Raw genomic sequence first — 17,756 nt, 5'->3', positions numbered from 1 at the left:
TACATTTGAGGCGACGTCAACACATGTACAAAAACGAAATAAACAAAGAGTACGGTGACCTGAACATCTTACAGAGCTGATTTCTCTGGATTATCTGACAAGGTTGCTTCTATGGAGCTTCTCATCAGTGCTTCTGTGTCTGAACACTGTCCCCTCTGTGAGCATGGTCTGGTCATCACCATGGCCCCCCCAGTGCAAACAGCTCTGTTTTTGGCACAGCCATGGATGACCTCTATCTGCTATGTGCCGTGTTTAATTAGAGCCCACTCTTTGTCATGGTGGTCATGTATATCACTATACTACTGCCTTCACATATATGATGTACGATATAAATATTTTCAATCCAGAGGCAATATAATGTTGTTCAAATTATATATATTTTTTACACTGGTAAAAAGTCCATGGACATGGTATGATACCGTTTCAAATGGCGAGGGTATTTAATCCTGCTGCCAAGTACTTTCTTTTGAAATTAGTTTTTTTTTTATATCCCGCTTTCATTCTGAAAAGATGTTTACCTATAGCCATCATACAGTATAAATCCCTTCCCTTCAAAACATCCATCATTCTTTAATTCAGCTAAACACTTAAAACGCCTGAATATATTTAAATGTACTGCGACACAACTCTGCAGGCAGACAGCAAAGAGATAAGAGAACAATACCAATCTGACTCCTGCTACCTAATCTGGGCTGCAACTCTGCTTCCCCTTTCTTCCTCTTTCTATCAGTTTTCTATCAGTCTGCTCTGGAAATTCATTCCTCGAATTCATTAGTGTCAGGACATTAAGCAGAGGTTGCAGCCATTAGCCGAGATGCGCAGCCGGGATGCTAAACATCAGGTCACTTTGTTTCAAAAGACGGCTCCTTTGGCTGCATGGGGACAGACACTGATGATGCATATATTATCCAGAACAGCGATAGTAGACACACACACACACCCTGGTGTATATAGCCAAGTTATCGTCACTCATTATGTATTTATTATTAGCTTTCTATTATTTCTCTATTTTCTTTCTCTCTGCATTGTTGGGAAGGACACGTAAGTAAGCATTTCACTGTTAGTCTACACCTGTTGTTTATCACGTATGTGGCACATCAAATTTGATTTGGTCCTGCTGAGAGCAGGAGAGTCCTCACAAACATTGTGCCAGGCCTGATAACATTGTCCACCCTCCACACATTGTAGCCTGGTGGGCTTTGTTTGAGGAGATTATTTCTGATCTGATATCACAGAATCCATTACCTCATGCTACTGAGAGAGAGCACGATTGAAAAACAAAACACCCAATAAAATGCATTGCATCTGAATATGTAAAGTGAAATAAAAATGTGTGTGTTTAAAAACAAAAACACATTACACTAAGATGTTTTATAAACATTGTATTGTAAGAATCAAGCAATGGTTGCATGAGTTGTGTTCTCTCGGAACGAGAGAGAATAATTCGAGCTTTTTAAGAGAATCAATAAAGATGCCAGCATTCCCAATAAATGACACAAATGGCATAGAAACCCACTACTATAGGGTTCCTATAACACAACAGCACCATCCATTTGTTCCTGTTCACGTGGGCCTTGTACCGTCTCTTTCAGCTCTCCAGCTACACCAAATTAATAAATAACGAGGCACACAAAAGGTGCTTGGTATAACATCATTAAAACAGTGTTCAATGTGCATTATGAAACAAAACGTCTGTATGATAGGCCTTTAGATAGATGGGTTCAAGCAAAGGTTTACCAGCATTTTAAGGCAGTAGTGTAGCACCAACTATAGATTGGACTCAGCTACAGCTTCTAATCCAACTCTGACATACCTGGTGCTCTGAGGAATGCATGACTAACACAAATAAATGAGTCTGTTACCACTAATGGTTATGGGTTCACAGCTGTACTGTTTGATGTTTTCATTATTAATAATGAATGAATAACCACTGCCTTTCAAATCTTTTCCACCAATAACAACACAGAAGGAAGACAAAAATCCCGACCCATAAGTAACCCCTGAAGAAATTGAATTTTCTCTCTCGTTTACGCCTTGCTCGCTGCTCCAATTTGCACTGCATGCTAGATATTGAGGTTGTTTATTCAGCGAGACTATTATGGGCCAATGTTGACATTATTTGTTTTCCACACTGGAGGGACTGATTACTTATCTCGTCCTAAAGATAAAACTGATAATTCAGTAGAATTCGTTTTTCCTCTGCGACAGATTTATGGAAATGAAAAGTGATGAAATATGAGGAAGATAAAAGGGTTGATACAATCTAGCTTAAAAAATATCAATTTCAAGTCCTTCCATTTCCAGTGATCAAAGGATGCCCAGAACCAAATGTGTAACCAGTGCATTCTGCTCCTTTGGTCAAATGGGAAAAGATTGAAGTCTCGCCATTGAAACCAATTACATTTTTAAAAGTCAGATGTACATGTGTACTCTATTTTTGCATTGTAATAGGCTCGTGTTGGTTAGAAGGTAACACATTCATATATTTTGTTGTCATCGCCATTAACTAACTGCATTGGGGCCAGTTGGTTAGAAAGTAACAATTCATATATGTTGTTGTCGTCGCCATTAACTAACTGCATTGGGGCCAGTTGATTTGAAAGTAACAATTCATATATTTTGTTGTCGTCGCCATTAACTAACTGCATTGGGGCCAGTTGGTTAGAAAGTAACAAATCATATATTTTGTTGTCAAACGCCATTAACTAACTGCAATTCATATATGTTGTTCTTAACACCAGTAACTAACTGCAATTCATATATGTTGTTCTTATCACCATTAACTAGCTGCATTGGGGCCAGTTGGTTGCTTCAATGAGTAAATAAAGACAAATAAACATGCACAATAAAATAAAAAAAGCGATCTAAATAAAAGCTGCCAGTAGTAGGCATATTCTCCAACTGGAATATTTGCCCACTATCGGGCCCAGCATCCTCATTACTGTGTAAGAATAGAGGAACACTATTTACCAGGAAGCACTCGGCTATGAAGGATACTCCCCAGGCAATGAAGTGACTGAATCTTCTGCGCCACTCCTCTCGATTGCGTAATGTAGGGGAAGGGTTTTTCTGAAACAAACGCACACAACACAAAAATCATCATTCCTGGATATGAAGATATTTTTTTAAATATTGAACTAGAAATGTTTAAGTTATTGATGTTGTTGTCATTGGCATAAACACGATCATTCTCATGAGACTGGAGCAGCAGCATGGTTGAGTATAATCTTGAGTGGTGATTATAGTCATAGGACCTGAGAGTTACACAATTTGGAGTACAGGCCGGTGGAGAGCCATCCAAGCCAGGGCCACGCCAGGCAGCAAGAGAAAAGTGACAAATGATAACAGCTCCTTAACTGTCTGGTAGGAAGCATCTGCCAGCGGGAGCCAAAATTATGGGACCCGGTAATACCTCTGTCAGCAGCATTTAAAGAGACCATCTATAACGAGTACCTCAAGATTAGTTCAGTGGTTGATACATGTATCAGGAAAGAAGCCAGGGCAGTAAAGAAGGCTCGAATACTGGGCATTATCATGTCTACACTATACACAGCTCACAGCATGCTCACCAAAGAAATTAAAGAAATAATGTAATGGGGAAGATAGTGATTAGTTATGTTTACACGCATATTTTTATCAACAATATGATTTCGCTCATGAGTGATAATGTAATATTGGATAGGGTGCCTTTATACACTTAAAAGGATAATCCACCCCAAACCACTAATTCCTATGATTAATAGTGTTAAATAACACTAACATGTGAAAATAATATTTTCCGGTGAACAAACGTTTCATTTTGTCGTTGGTTGGTAGCAACATGTGAAAATCGTTGTGGAAATCTGTTGCAGCTCAAGTCGACCCACAATGCAATGCTCTCTCTGGGCTGGCTGGCTAGCTAGCAAACGTAGTTACACAAAATAATACCAACGTCAATGTCATTGTGTGAAGTAGCTAGCTAGCTGTACAATCGCCTAAACAAACTGCACAATCCATTTCGGGATATATCTCACTGACTTCCAACTTGCAGGTCGTCTCTGTCCAGGGCGTGTGCAGAGTACGTTGCTATGGCAACAGTTGCCCTTTCGCACGTTTCCAACAGACTTGCAAGGAGCGTTTGGTACACTGTTTAGAATGAGCTCTTCTAAGTGAAATGTATACTTTGTCATGATGATAGAAATAGACGAATGTGTTCTAGACAGGTATGCACATACCATCTATTGGCTGATTTGGTGTGCAGGTAATTAATTTTTGAAAAATTATGAAATGTGATGATGTTTTATCCCCCATCTCGTGTGACGAGAACCATGTAGCTATAACGAGTTCCTACACGATTTCCTGATTTCACAGAAGGACCACTTAGAAGTTAAGTCGTGGGGAAATGTTTTAAATGCTTTCACCAAATTGACAGGAGTTTCATGATTTGTATTTTTGGGGGGTGGATTATCAAAATCAAATTTATTTGTCACATACACATGGTTAGCAGATGTTAATGCGAGTGTAGCGAAATGCTTGTGCGTCTAGTTCCGACAATGCAGTAATAACCAACAAGTAATCTAACCTAACAATTCCAAAACTACTACCTTATAGACACAAGTGTAAAGGGATAAAGAAAATGTACATAAAGATATATGAATGACTGATGGTACAGAACGGCATAGGCAAGATGCAGTAGATGGTATCGAGTACAGTATATACATATGAGATGAGTAATGTAGGGTATGTAAACAAAGTGGCATAGTTTAAAGTGGCTAGTGATACATGTATTACATAAAGATGCAGTAGATGATATAGGGTACAGTATATACATATGAGATAATATAATGTTTACATACCCTACATTACTTAAGTAGCATTGTTTAAAGTGGCTAGTGATATATTTTACATCAATTTCCATCAATTCCCATTATTAAAGTGGCTGGAGTTGAGTCAGTGTGTTGGCAGCAGCCACTCAATGTTAGTGGTGGCTGTTTACCAGTCTGATGCCCTTAGATAGAAGCTGTTTTTCAGTCTCTCGGTCCCTGCTTTGATGCACCTGTACTGACCTCGCCTTCATGATGATAGCGGGGTGAACAGGCAGTGGCTCGGGTGGTTGTTGTCCTTGATGATCTTTATGGCCTTCCTGTGACATCGGGTGGTGTAGGTGTCCTGGAGGGCAGGTAGTTTGCTCCCGGTGATGCGTTGTGCAGACCTTACTACCCTCTGGAGAGCCTTACGGTTGTGGGCGGAGCAGTTGCCGTACCAGACGGTGATACAGCCCGACAGGATGCTCTCGATTGTGCATCTGTACAAGTTTGTGAGTGCTTTTGGTGACAAGCCGAATTTCTTCAGTCTCCTGAGGTTGAAGAGGCGCTGCTGCGCCTTCTTCACGACGCTGACTGTGTGGGTGGACCAATTCAGTTTGTCCGTGATGTGTACGCCGAGGAACTTAAAGCTTACTACCCTCTCCACTACTGTCCCGTCGATGTGGATAGGGGGGTGCTCCCTCTGCTGTTTCCTGAAGTCCATAATAATCTCCTTTGTTTTGTTGACATTGAGTGAGAGGTTATTTTCCTGACACCACACCCTGAGGGCCCTCACCTCCTCCCTGTAGGCCGTCTCGTTGTTGTTGGTAATCAAGCCTACCACTGTTGTGTTGTCCGCAAACTTGATGATTGAGTTGGAGGCGTGCATGGCCACGCAGTCATGGTTGAACAGGGAGTACAGGAGAGGGCTCAGAAAGCACCCTTGTGGGGCCCCAGTGTTGAGGATCAGCGGGGTGGAGATGTTGTTACCTACCCTCACCACCTGGGGGCGGCCCGTCAGGAAGTCCAGTACCCAGTTGCACAGGGCGGGGTCGAGACCCAGGGTCTCGAGCTTGATGACGAGTTTGGAGGGTACTATGGTGTTAAATGCTGAGCTGTAGTCGATGAACAGCATTCTCACATAGGCATATCTCTTGTCCAGATGGGTTAGGGCAGTGTGCAGTGTGGTTGCGATTACGTCGTCTGTGGACCTATTGGGGCGGTAAGCAAATTGGAGTGGGTCTAGGGTGTCAGATAGGGTGGAGGTGATATGGTCCTTGACTAGTCTCTCAAAGCACTTCATGATGACGGAAGTGAGTGCTAGTCGTTTAGCTCAGTTACCTTAGCTTTCTTGGGAACAGGAACAATGGTGTTCCTCTTGAAGCATGTGGGAACAGCAGACTGGGATAAGGATTGGTTGAATATGTCTGTAAACACACCAGCCAGCTGGTCTGCGCATGCTCTGAGGACACAGCTGGGGATGCCGTCTGGGCCTGCAGCCTTGTGAGGGTTAACACGTTTAAATGTTTTCCTCACGTCGGCTGCAGTGAAGGAGAGTCCGCAGGTTTTGGTTCCCTTTAAGCTATCAAACTTAATCTTCAATGTATCATTGACTAATTTATTAAATGGAGACAGCGACTCTGAAGAAAAGCTATGTACATTTAAGCCATGAAAAACAACCAAGAACAAATGGTTCTAATTTCTTTGACAAGAAAACATCATCAAGAACAAAGCTATAGGCTACACATAAACGAGAGCCTATTAAACATCCTTATTTTTCAGAGAAAATGTGTCATTCTTTCCAGCACTAAGTCGCTCGGGTCTGTGATAGAGATTCAGACAGACAGTCCTTTCTGAAGTGCAGATCAAAGCCTACTAACTGACTGCTTCAATACATACTATAATATGAGCCTGCAGCTATGCTCTTGCCTTGATGTTGTACTGCTGCACTGCTTATATATTACAAAGTCAATACACCAGCACATTGGTGATAACACTGTCAAGTACCCTCATTGTGCTTAGCAAATTCAGGCATCTTTTTTTCTTCCAGTATTTGTGGGAGCACCGACTCATATTGTAAACACAATTGGCTTATTTAAATCTTAGGCCTGGGCACTCCTCCTGTCAAATGTGTGTCACAGTGGATTGAGGCAAAAATCAGTGGTTGTCAGCACCACTTTTAAAGCATTAAGTCTGCTACTAAGCTCAGAAGAAAGACAAAAAAGAATAGAGGAACATAGGGGTATGATACTTTGTATGCAGAGCCCATAATTCTTCCCATTTTCCTAATAGACATTAAAAAAAAAACGGTTGGAAAATGTACATGAATCCTGACAGCCAAAGTCATACAGTAGATAGAGCTATAGAATATAGGAATACACAGTTCATCATTAAACTGTGGAAAAGTAAAGACACTGGCAGCCTTTGAACTTCGAGGGGCAACAGCATGAAAACAAAGCGAGCCTGATGGCCTTGAAAAGGTCAAAGTGCAGCAGTATGGGAAAACATAATAAAGACTTCGTCTGTGAGCCACCTGCTCAAACTCCAGCTCATCTATCATCTGAGAGAGCCAACAGTTCTGTTGAGCACACATGAGTGAACAAGGAGAAGTGCTGCAACATTTTTCTCTGCTGTCTTCAGGCTCGCCACCAACACAGGGTATTGTAGGATGGACTGGGAGGGAGTATCACAGTGTGCCTGCATAGAATAACTGCATTATAGAAAGATAGATGCATAATGTTCTAAACACGGATTGTTCTGCTCATGATTGGACTGTCACACAACCAATATCCTTCTCCTCATAGGTTGAAACTGCCAAAATAGCAGATGTGCATTCGGTCTTAAAAGCTATATGATGGAGAACAAGTAGTTTCTCCATGTATGGTTACGTTACAGCCTTACTCTAAAATTGATTAAATTGTTTTTTCCCCCTCATCAATCTACACACAATACCCCATAATGACAAAGCAAAAACAGGTTTTTATACATTTTTGCTAATTTATATAAAAAAAACTGAAATGTTACATTCACATAAGTATTCAGACACTTTACGCAGTACTTTGTTGAAGCACCTTTGGTAATTGATTACAGCCTTGAGTCTTCTTGGGTATGATGCTACAAGCTTGGTACACCTGTATTTGGGGAGCGTCTCCCATTCTCTGCAGATCCTCTCAAGCTCTGTAAAGGTTGGATGGGGAGTGTTGCTGCACAGCTATTTTCAGGACTCTCCAGAGATGTTCAATACATCAGCTACTCAAGGACATTCAGAGACTTGTCCCGTAGTCACTCCTGCATTATCATGGCTATGTGCTTAGGGTCATTGTCCTGTTGGAAGGTGAACCTTCGCCCCAGTCTGTGGTCCTGAGCACTCTGGAGCAGATTGTCATCATGGATCTCTCTGTACTTTGATCCCTTCATCTTTGCCTCGATCTTGACTAGTCTCCCAGTCCCTGCCGCTGAAAAACATCCTCACAGCATGATGCTTCATTGTAGGGATGGTGCCAGGTTTCCTCCAGATGTGACGTTTGGCATTCAGGCCAAATAGTTCAATCTTGGTTTCATCAGACCAGAGAATCTTGTTACTCATGGTCTTGGAGTCTTTATGTGCCTTTTGGCAAACTCCAAGCGTGCTGTCGTGTGCCTTTTACTGAGGAGTGTCTGCCGTCTGGCCACTCAAGCATAAAATCCTGATTGATGGAGTGCTGCCGAGATGGTTGTCCTCTAGGAAGAGTCTTGGTTTCAAACTTCTTCCATTTAAGAATGATGGAGGCCACTGTGTTCTTGGGGACCTTCAATGCTGCAGACATTTTTTGGTACCCTTCCTCAGATCTGTGCCTCGACACAATCCTGTCTCGGAGTTCTATGGACAATTCCTTCGACCTCAAGGGTTGGTTTTTGCTCTGACATGCACTGTCAACTGTGGGACCTTATATAGACAGGTGTGTGCCTTTCCAAATCATGTCTCATCAATTGAATTTACCACAGGTGGACTCCAATCAAGTTGTAGAAACATGTCAAGGATGATCAATGGAGACAGGATTCACCTGAGCTCAATTTCGAGTCTCATAGCAAAGGGTCTGAATACTTATGCAAATAAGGTATTTCAGTTATTTTCTTTTTATACATTTGCTAAAATGTCTAGAAACCTGTTTTCACTTTGTTATTATGGGGAATTGTGTGTAGATTCCTGAGGATTTATATTTATTTAATCAATTTTAGAATAAAGCTGTAACATAACAAAATGTGGAAAAAGTCAAGTGGTCAATACTTTCCGGAGGCACTGCATGTACATGAAGGCAGGGTAAAATGACTAGGCATCAGGATGAATAATAATACGAGTAACATAAAGAACAGAGTAGCAGCTGCAAATTATGAGTGTAAAAGTGTGTGTGTATGTGTGTGTACAGTATGTACATTGAGTGTACAAAACATTAGGAACACCTACTCTTTCCTTGATGTCAAATCCACTTTTTTATTTTTTTTATTTAACCTTTATTTAACTAGGCAAGTCAGTTAAGAACAAATTATTATTTACAATAACAGCCTACCCCGGCCAAACCCAGTCAACGCTGGGCCAATTATGCGCCGCCCTATGGGACTCCCATATCCCTCAGTGTATATTGTCTAGTGAGTGTTCATAGTAGGGTCAGTGCAGATAGTCCAGGTAACTATTAAATTACTATTTACGAGTCTTATGGCTTGGGGGTAGAAGCTGTCTCAGAGCCTGTTGGACCGAGAGCCGATGCTCCTGTACTGTTTGCCGGACGGTAGCAGAGTGAACAATTTATGGCTTGGGTGGCTGGAGTCTTTGGCAATTTTACAAGCCTTTCTCTGACACCACCTATATAGAGGTCCTGGATGGCTGTGATGTACTGGGCTTTCTGCACCACCCTCTGTAGTGCTTTGCGGTCGAGGGCGGAGCGTTTGCCATACCAAGCGGTGATGCAGCCAGTCAAGATGCTCTCGATGGTGCAGCTGTAGAACTTTTTGAAGATCTAAGGGCCCATGCCAAATTTTTTCAGCCTCCTTTGAAAAACTATTCCTGATGCTTAAAAGACCTACAGAAGAGAGATACAAACATGGGACGAGTACAGTACAAGATCAGCAACATTCATAGACACCATCAATCTACGATGGATCGGCCAGCTGGCATGTAGTCAATAGTAATTATCTGCCACATACATTCCAAAATGCCCAACATGTGAAACGTCTGTGCCAGAAGCTGTGAGTTAACATTGAAACTAACTTCTCAATCAAAAAGTCTCACTGTTTGTAGAAGAGCAAGAATACATCTTAACCTCAACCCTAATCCCAGCCTTTCATTCAAATCACCAAAATGTTACATGGGCTGAATGCATATGTACACCATAGTTAGGCATGCATACCACTTTCATATGGGTGGCCCAAGCAGCGGGAATCAAAACCACAAACCTTGGCATTCCAAGTACCATGCTCTACTGAATAAGCCACACAGGATTTAGTAAATATCAGTGCAGGTATTCTTTAATGTCAAGATCACAACACAAGAATCACTGTTTACATTCTGCTAAGTATTCTGTTCACATTGAACATTGAACCAAAGCCTGCTTTCTGTGGCTGATAGTCAGGTGTCAATTTCACAATCTGAGCCCTGAAAATGGATGAAGAGTATCGGTAAAAGAAAACAGTAAACATTGTATTGATGTCTTTCACCCATGACTGTTCTGCTCTGTAGCCTTTACATCACCTGTGGCTTTTGGCTGGTGTATTACCTCTCACCAGAACACTGCTTGGAATTCCGCTCACTTGCCCTATGATTTAATTTGCCTTTGTTGCCTCTGACAAGCCATCATTTACTCCCATCATCTTCCTCAGTTCTCGTCTCCCTTCCGACAGACACAAAGCCCAGTTATATATATTGCTAATATCCACTGGGATCTGGGTGGATCAACACAGCTTTGGACTTCTTTGCCAATTACCGTTAACCTTCACAACCTTCTCCCTATGACTTTACACAGGACTTTTGTCAGGGTTTGGCTAATACAGCATGGAGAATATTGGCTCAAGCAATTAACCTTCCCACATATTGAATATCTGAGAGCATCGTCTCAAGTATCCATAATTAATTCTGCAGTTAACCGTTTTACAGCTTTACCCTTTTATATGCTCCATTACCCACATTCATAATAACCACGGGCCCCACATATATTACATACTATATAGCAGGCAAAATTACATCCAGCCCATTTTAAAATGGGCATATAATCTGTTTCCGTAGTGGAGGATCTGTGCTTGGCTCTTGGAGGTCTATCTGCAACTGAATGAATTCTGGGCCCGCCTTAGTTTACTGTTACAGATGTAGGATCTTAATTTGATCACCCTGTTGCATCAGACCTTTCCTGCATTGCAGGAAATGTCAAACTTATAGTGTATTTGAGGTTTAAACAGACATCTGAAGTTTGTCATTTCCCTTTTGAAAAATGTATCAACCCCTACAAAAATGTCCATTAATTATAATCCACAGAATAATTCACATTTCCTGTTGCTCCTTCTGTAGCAAACTGGCTCTAATTAAGATCCTACATCTGTAATGCTGATTTACAATAGTGCTGGAATCAATACAATTCCTTGTATCTGATGCTATCTGTGGACAGGAGGACCAAGCAGCAGGTATAAATGGAGTGGAGGAGCAGAGCAGCCTCCCTGACAGCGATCTGAACTCCTTTCAGCACTTCACACTGGTCGCTGTGAAAGGGATACCATCTGCGCAAGTTCCCACCGCCAATCCACAGCTCTATCACATGGCTTGCAGTAGTCCTGCCTGTGTTCAGCCCCAGTGTCCCTGCCCCCAGAGGCCTGGCTACATTAATGGTGCTGTTGTTTTATCTGCACAGTCCACACCCTCAGGCAACTCCATCTGCTGTACGACGTGGAGGAGATGCTGCAGTACACTGAGGGGCATAGACCTCAGCCAGCCAAAACAACCAGAACCCTCTCAGATCTCAACCCAAGGATTACATACTGCCAGCGACATCACAAAACCACAGGAAATAGATGGAGCCAGAAAGAGATGCATCAATTAGATTTAGACAGTGTCACTGAATATGCAGTTATTACCATATTTCATAGACACATCCAATGTGCTTTTCTTCATGCTTATACCAAATGGTGACCATGTTTGGAATGGTATGCCCTCCTCCTAGGAATAATCTTGGGATTTACACAGTAGATTAATATACTGTCCCATTGACTGGACTGTGAAATGGAAATACAGGGACGTGTGTAAGGACATACGATCTAATGTCATAAGAAAATCTAGCATGTTTGAGTACAAGTGAGATTTTTATGAAACCTGTTATTCCCAAGGACAATGCTTATCAGGAGAAGCCGCTCTGATTACGGCTTATAGAGATAGTCAATTTAAAGAGCTCCTGAAACATGTGAAACACTCGTAGGAAACAACACCCCAAATCATTAAATCTACCTCTTTACAATCATTAAGGTCATTTATAGTGTATCATTATCATTTCTGTGCTCATCAATGTGCAGCATAAAAGTGCAGCACGCCGATACACAATTTCGTGACACAAGTCTTCTGTTTCAAATAGAATCCACATACGACAGACAATGTCAGGCAACCTCCCCTTATAATTCTGACCGCCGTGCTGCATTGATGGAGAAATATATTTGAACAGAATCATTTCATGGTTCAGTGTGCTCACACTTTGATTTATCCTGGAGCTGCCCAGCCAAAGGTCCCAATTCAAAAGATTTATGGGCCAGGGCCAAGTATCTATTTTTATTTAGAAAAAGAAACCCCAGTCTCAACAAAGGTAGGTCGCTGCACACGTGTAACTCTTCATATTCCAAATCACTCAGAAAGTCAAACTATTTCAGAAAAAAGGTGAATAAAAAGGGGAGAGAAATGTACATGTCCTTTCTTTGATTATCATGACCTGTAGTGAATGGTATCTATGGGAAATTAACATCCTTAACACAAAATGCAAAAACCTGCTCTGGGACTGTCAATAGCTTCATCTCTTTAAGGTGTTGTCTGCCGTTTTCATCTTTCTACCAAAAACAGGCCAATCACCATTTCAGCACTACACAGAATTTAGGAGCATCCCACTGAAATGATTCCATCCTATCAACTCAGATGACTGAATGCATGCCCCATCCCAGACCCGGCGGAGTGTTATTCCAGGCTCTGGGATTTGGGAGCGTTCGTTTGACCAGGAGAGCTTTCTCTGCGCCTTTAATTGTTGTGACCTGTTTTACGTTCCCTTGAGTTTGGTGTGATAAACTGCTGTTGTGGCTACCAGAACTCCTGCGACACGACCGACGCATGCTTGTTTCTCATCAGGTTTGGTGGGGTGGAGATAACATTGTGATGGGTGGCTGGTGACAGCCTCATCTCAATGTGAATGGAGCTAATCACCAATGCAAATTGCAATCAAAAGGGCTCATCCTCACCAAAGTGGGAGATAATTGTGCGACTGTGCCGATAGCAAAAGGTCAGTCAATTGTAGTATCAAAGCTTTCAAGTAATTATTCATTAGAAATTGTGTTTACGTTAGAGATTTTTCTGATTAAATAACAGTTTTAAGGGTAAGGCCAAATATTGTTCCATTTACTCTTGATTAAGTTTCTGTTCAGTTTATCATTCTGGAATTTTCAATTGCATTTACAATCTAGCGTTTTAGCTTGGAAACACACATTGAAGCACACTAATTATTTTCCTAACTTAATGCATTTCTACCAGGTCTATCCTGCATTTCATGAGCACACAAAATAACATTAAGAATCTTTACAATTTCTTGGCATATTTGGCATTTTATTATTTTCAGAGAAAGGGCTCTGCGATGATCCACTTCTAAATTCAGTTTGCCTTTTTCCTCCAGACAAAAATCAAAGGCTTTTTATGAAAGTATATGCAGCTGTGTGCCTGATCTGTCCCAGCCAGCTGTGTGCAGATGGAGCCCTCTAGTGCCTTACCGTGGGATCTTGAAGAGGGCTTTGATGGGGTGCATCTCAGACAACTGGGGGTCTCCATCAGCCAGCTCTATGGCTGTGATGCCAAGTGACCACACGTCACAGTGGGCTGCTCACAGGCGATGACCTGGGATGACACAGGCAGGACAAACATGACATAAGCAGGTGTATTAGCAATAGTGAGGTAGTAACTTCGTATGGGCACCAAAAAGCTTTCATTGATTCTGAAGCGGAAGTAACATGAAACAACAATGCATTAGAAGATCAAGTCATTTTAAAATGGTCTGTGTTTAAAATACACATTGTAATGTTAATTTAAAAAGGTTACAGTTAAAGTCATTCATCAGGTGAGTACACACTCGTCTATCACTCTCTACAGTCCACATAGCACATGGAATACAACTCAATGGTGTCATCGTGTATGATATTTCTGTGCAAAGTCTTTGTGTTCTCATGCAACCGCAAGTAAAAGGGGTTTAGTGGGTCATGTAAAAAAGGCTAACCTCAGGTGCCATTCAAAAGGGAATGCCAACGAAGGTGTTTCTTCGCAAATGTGCCCTCGTCAGCTGAGCAGAGACACCTGGATAGAATTTAGGTGATTTAATATAAAACACAACATCCTCAGTGAATCAATGTTTGATGCAAAAGATTTGATGTATTATATCACATGACCTGTTATAATGGCATATTCACAGTTGTTTAATATGCTTTAATATTGTCATGTACAGTACCAGTCAAAAGTTTGGACACACCTACTCATTCAAGGCTTTTTCTTTATTTTTACTATTTTCTACATTGTAGAATAATAGTAAAGACATCAAAACTATGAAATAACACACATGGAATCATGTAGTAACCAAAAAAGTGTTAAACAAATCAAAATAGATTTTGTATTTGAGATTCTTCAAAGTAGCCATCCTTGCCTTGATGACAGCTTTGCACACTCTTGGCATTCTCTCATCCAGCTTCATGAGGTAGTCACCTGGAATGCATTTCAATTAACAGGTGTGCCTTGTTAAAAATTCATTTGTGTAATTTCTTTCCTTCTTAATGTGTTTGAGGCAATCAGTTGTGTTATGACAAGGTAGGGGTGGTATACAGAAGCTAGCACTTTTTGGTAAAAGACCAAGTCCATATTATGGCAAGAACAGCTCTAATAAGCAAAGAGAAACAACAGTCCATTACTTTAAGACATGAAAGTCAGACAATCAGGAAAATTTCAAGAACTGAAAGTTTCTTCAAGTGCAGTCGCCAAAAACCATCAAGAGCTATGATGAAACTGGCTCTCATGGGGAACGCCACAGGAAAGGAAGACCTAGAGTTAGCTTTGTTGCAGAGGATACATTCATTAGAGTTACCAGACTACCAGAACTTGCAGCCCAAATAAATGATTCACAGAGTTCAAGTAACACACATCTCAACATCAACTGTTAAGAGGAGACTGCGTGAATGAGGCCTTCATAGTCGAATTGCTGCAAAGAAACCACTACTAAAGGACACCAATAAGAATAATAGACTTGCTTGGGCCAAGAAACATGAGCAATGGACATTAGACCGGTGGAAATCTGTCCTTTGGTATGATGAGCCCAAATCTTTGATTTTTGGTTCCAACTGCCGTGTCTTTGTGTGACGCAGAGTAGGTGAACAGATGATCTCTGTATGTGTGGTTCCCACCGTGAAGCATGGAGGAGGTGTGATTGTGTGGGGGTGCTTTGCTGTTGACACTGTCAGTGATTTATTTAGAAGTCAAGGCACACTTAACCAGCATGGCTACCACAGCATTCTGCAGCGATACGCCGATCCATCTGGTTTGCGCTTATTAATTTATTATTTATTTTTATTTAACCTTTATTTAACCAGGTAGGCTAGTTGAGAACAAGTTCTCATTTACAACTGCGACCTGGCCATCAGTTTGACACATACAACAACACAGAATAAACAAACATACAGTCAATAATACAGTAGAACAAATCTATACACAGTGTGTGCAAATGAGGTAAGATAAGGGAGGTAAGGCAATAAATAGGCTATGGTGCTGAAGTAATTACAATATACCAATTAAACACTGGAGTGATGTGTAGAAGATGAATGTGCAAGTAGAGATACTGGGTTGCAAAGGAGCAAGATAAATAAATAAATAAATACAGTATGGAGATGATGTAGTTGGATGGGCTACGTATGTGCAGGTGCAGTGATCTTTGAGCTGCTCTGACAGCTGGTGCTTAAAGTTAGTGAGGGAGATATGAGTCTTCAGCTTCAGCGATTTTTGCAGTTCGTTCCAGCCATTGGCAGCAGAGAACTGGAAGGAAAGGCGGACACAATGTAGGAATTGGCTTTGGGGGGTGACTAGTGAGATATACCTGCTGGAGCGCGTGCTACGGGGAGAGATAACTTCTTGGATATAGGGGGCGCTCTTTTAATTTATGGATAAAAAACGTGCCCGTTTTAAGCGCAATATTTTGTCACGAAAAGATGCTCGACTATGCATATAATTGGCAGCCTTGGAAAGAAAACACTCTAAGGTTTCCAAAACTGCAAAGATATTATCTGTGAGTGCCACAGAACTCATGCTACAGGCGAAACCAAGATGAAACTTCAACCAGGAAATGGGCAGAATTTTTGAAGCTCTGTTTTCCATTGTCTCCTTAGATGGCTGTGAATGCGCCGCGAATGAGCCTGCCCTTTCTATCGTTTCTCCAAGGTGTCTGCAGCATTGTGACGTATTTGTAGGCATATCATTGGAAGATTGGCCATAAGAGACTACATTTACCAGGGGTCCGCCCGGTGTCCTTTGTCTAAATTGGTGCGTAATCTACAAGCTGCACGCAGTCATCCAGTGATTGAGAGGAGGCTTTCAACGAACGATATATCATGAAGAGATATGTGAAAAACACCTTGAGGATTGATTCTAAACAACGTTTACCATGTTTCAGTCGATATTATGGAGTTAATTTGGAAAAAAGTTCGGCGTTTTGAAGACTGAATTTTTGTTTTTTTATGGTAGCCAATCGTGACGCACCAAACGGAGCAATTTCTCCTAAACAAATAATCTTTCAGGAAAAACTGAGCATTTGCTATCTAACTGAGTCTCCTCATTGAAAACATCTGAAGGTCTTCAAAGGTAATGATTTTATTTGAATGATTTTCTGTTTTTTGTGAAAATGTTGCCTGCTGATGCTAACGCTAAATGCTACGCTAGCTGCGCTAGCTGTTACACAAATGCTTGTTTTGCTATGGTTGAGAAGCATATTTTGAAAATCTAAGATGACAGTGTTGTTAACAAAAGGCTAAGCTTGAGAGCTAGCATATTAATTTCATTTCATTTGCGATTTTCATGAATAGTTAACGTTGCGTTATGGTAATGAGCTTGAGGCTGTATTCACGATCCTGGATCCGGGATGGCTCGACGCAAGAAGTTAAGGTGGGGCTTTACCTAGCAGACTTGTAGATTACCTGGAGCCCGTGGGTTTGGCGACGAGTATGAAGCGAGGGCCAGCCAACGAGAGAGTACAGGTCACAATGGTGGGTAGTATATGGGGCTTTGGTGACAAAACAGATGGCACTGTGATAGACTGCATCCAATTTGTTGAGTAGAGTGTTGGAGGCTATTTTGTAAATGACATTGCCGAAGTCGAGGATCGGTAGGATGGTCAGTTTTACGAGGGTATGTTTGGCAGCATGAGTGAAGGATGCTTTGTTGCGAAATAGGAAGCCGATTCTAGATTTAATTGTGTTACTGTAATTTAATTATGCCAATGTGCTTTCATCAATTGAAAGCCCTTAATCTATTTTATGAGAATTTGTAAGATTTCTTGTTAGCATAAAATAGACGCAGACCAGTCTTTCAATAATAGGTAATAGAATTTATTCTCGGAGCGCGCTACCACTTAATCACGTGCAGCAGTTTATATACAGATCATGACGTCATTTCATTGCTTTAACAGAATCCCCTCCTCTCGACCGGGACAAAGTAAGGTGAAAAGTTCATTCTAACTTACTAAC

At 41.3% G+C, this 17,756-nt stretch overlaps 1 pseudogene; it reads right to left on the bottom strand.

The window, feature by feature from the left end:
- LOC112224997 overlaps positions 1–17,756 on the bottom strand; it is a 100,925-nt pseudogene that overhangs the window by 69,403 nt on the left and 13,766 nt on the right.

This window comes from Oncorhynchus tshawytscha, linkage group LG26, assembly GCF_018296145.1.
Source record: "Oncorhynchus tshawytscha isolate Ot180627B linkage group LG26, Otsh_v2.0, whole genome shotgun sequence".
Lineage (NCBI taxonomy): Eukaryota > Metazoa > Chordata > Actinopteri > Salmoniformes > Salmonidae > Oncorhynchus > Oncorhynchus tshawytscha.
The sequence above is the reverse complement of the archived record's forward strand: the minus strand, read 5'-3'. Positions and strand labels throughout refer to the sequence as shown.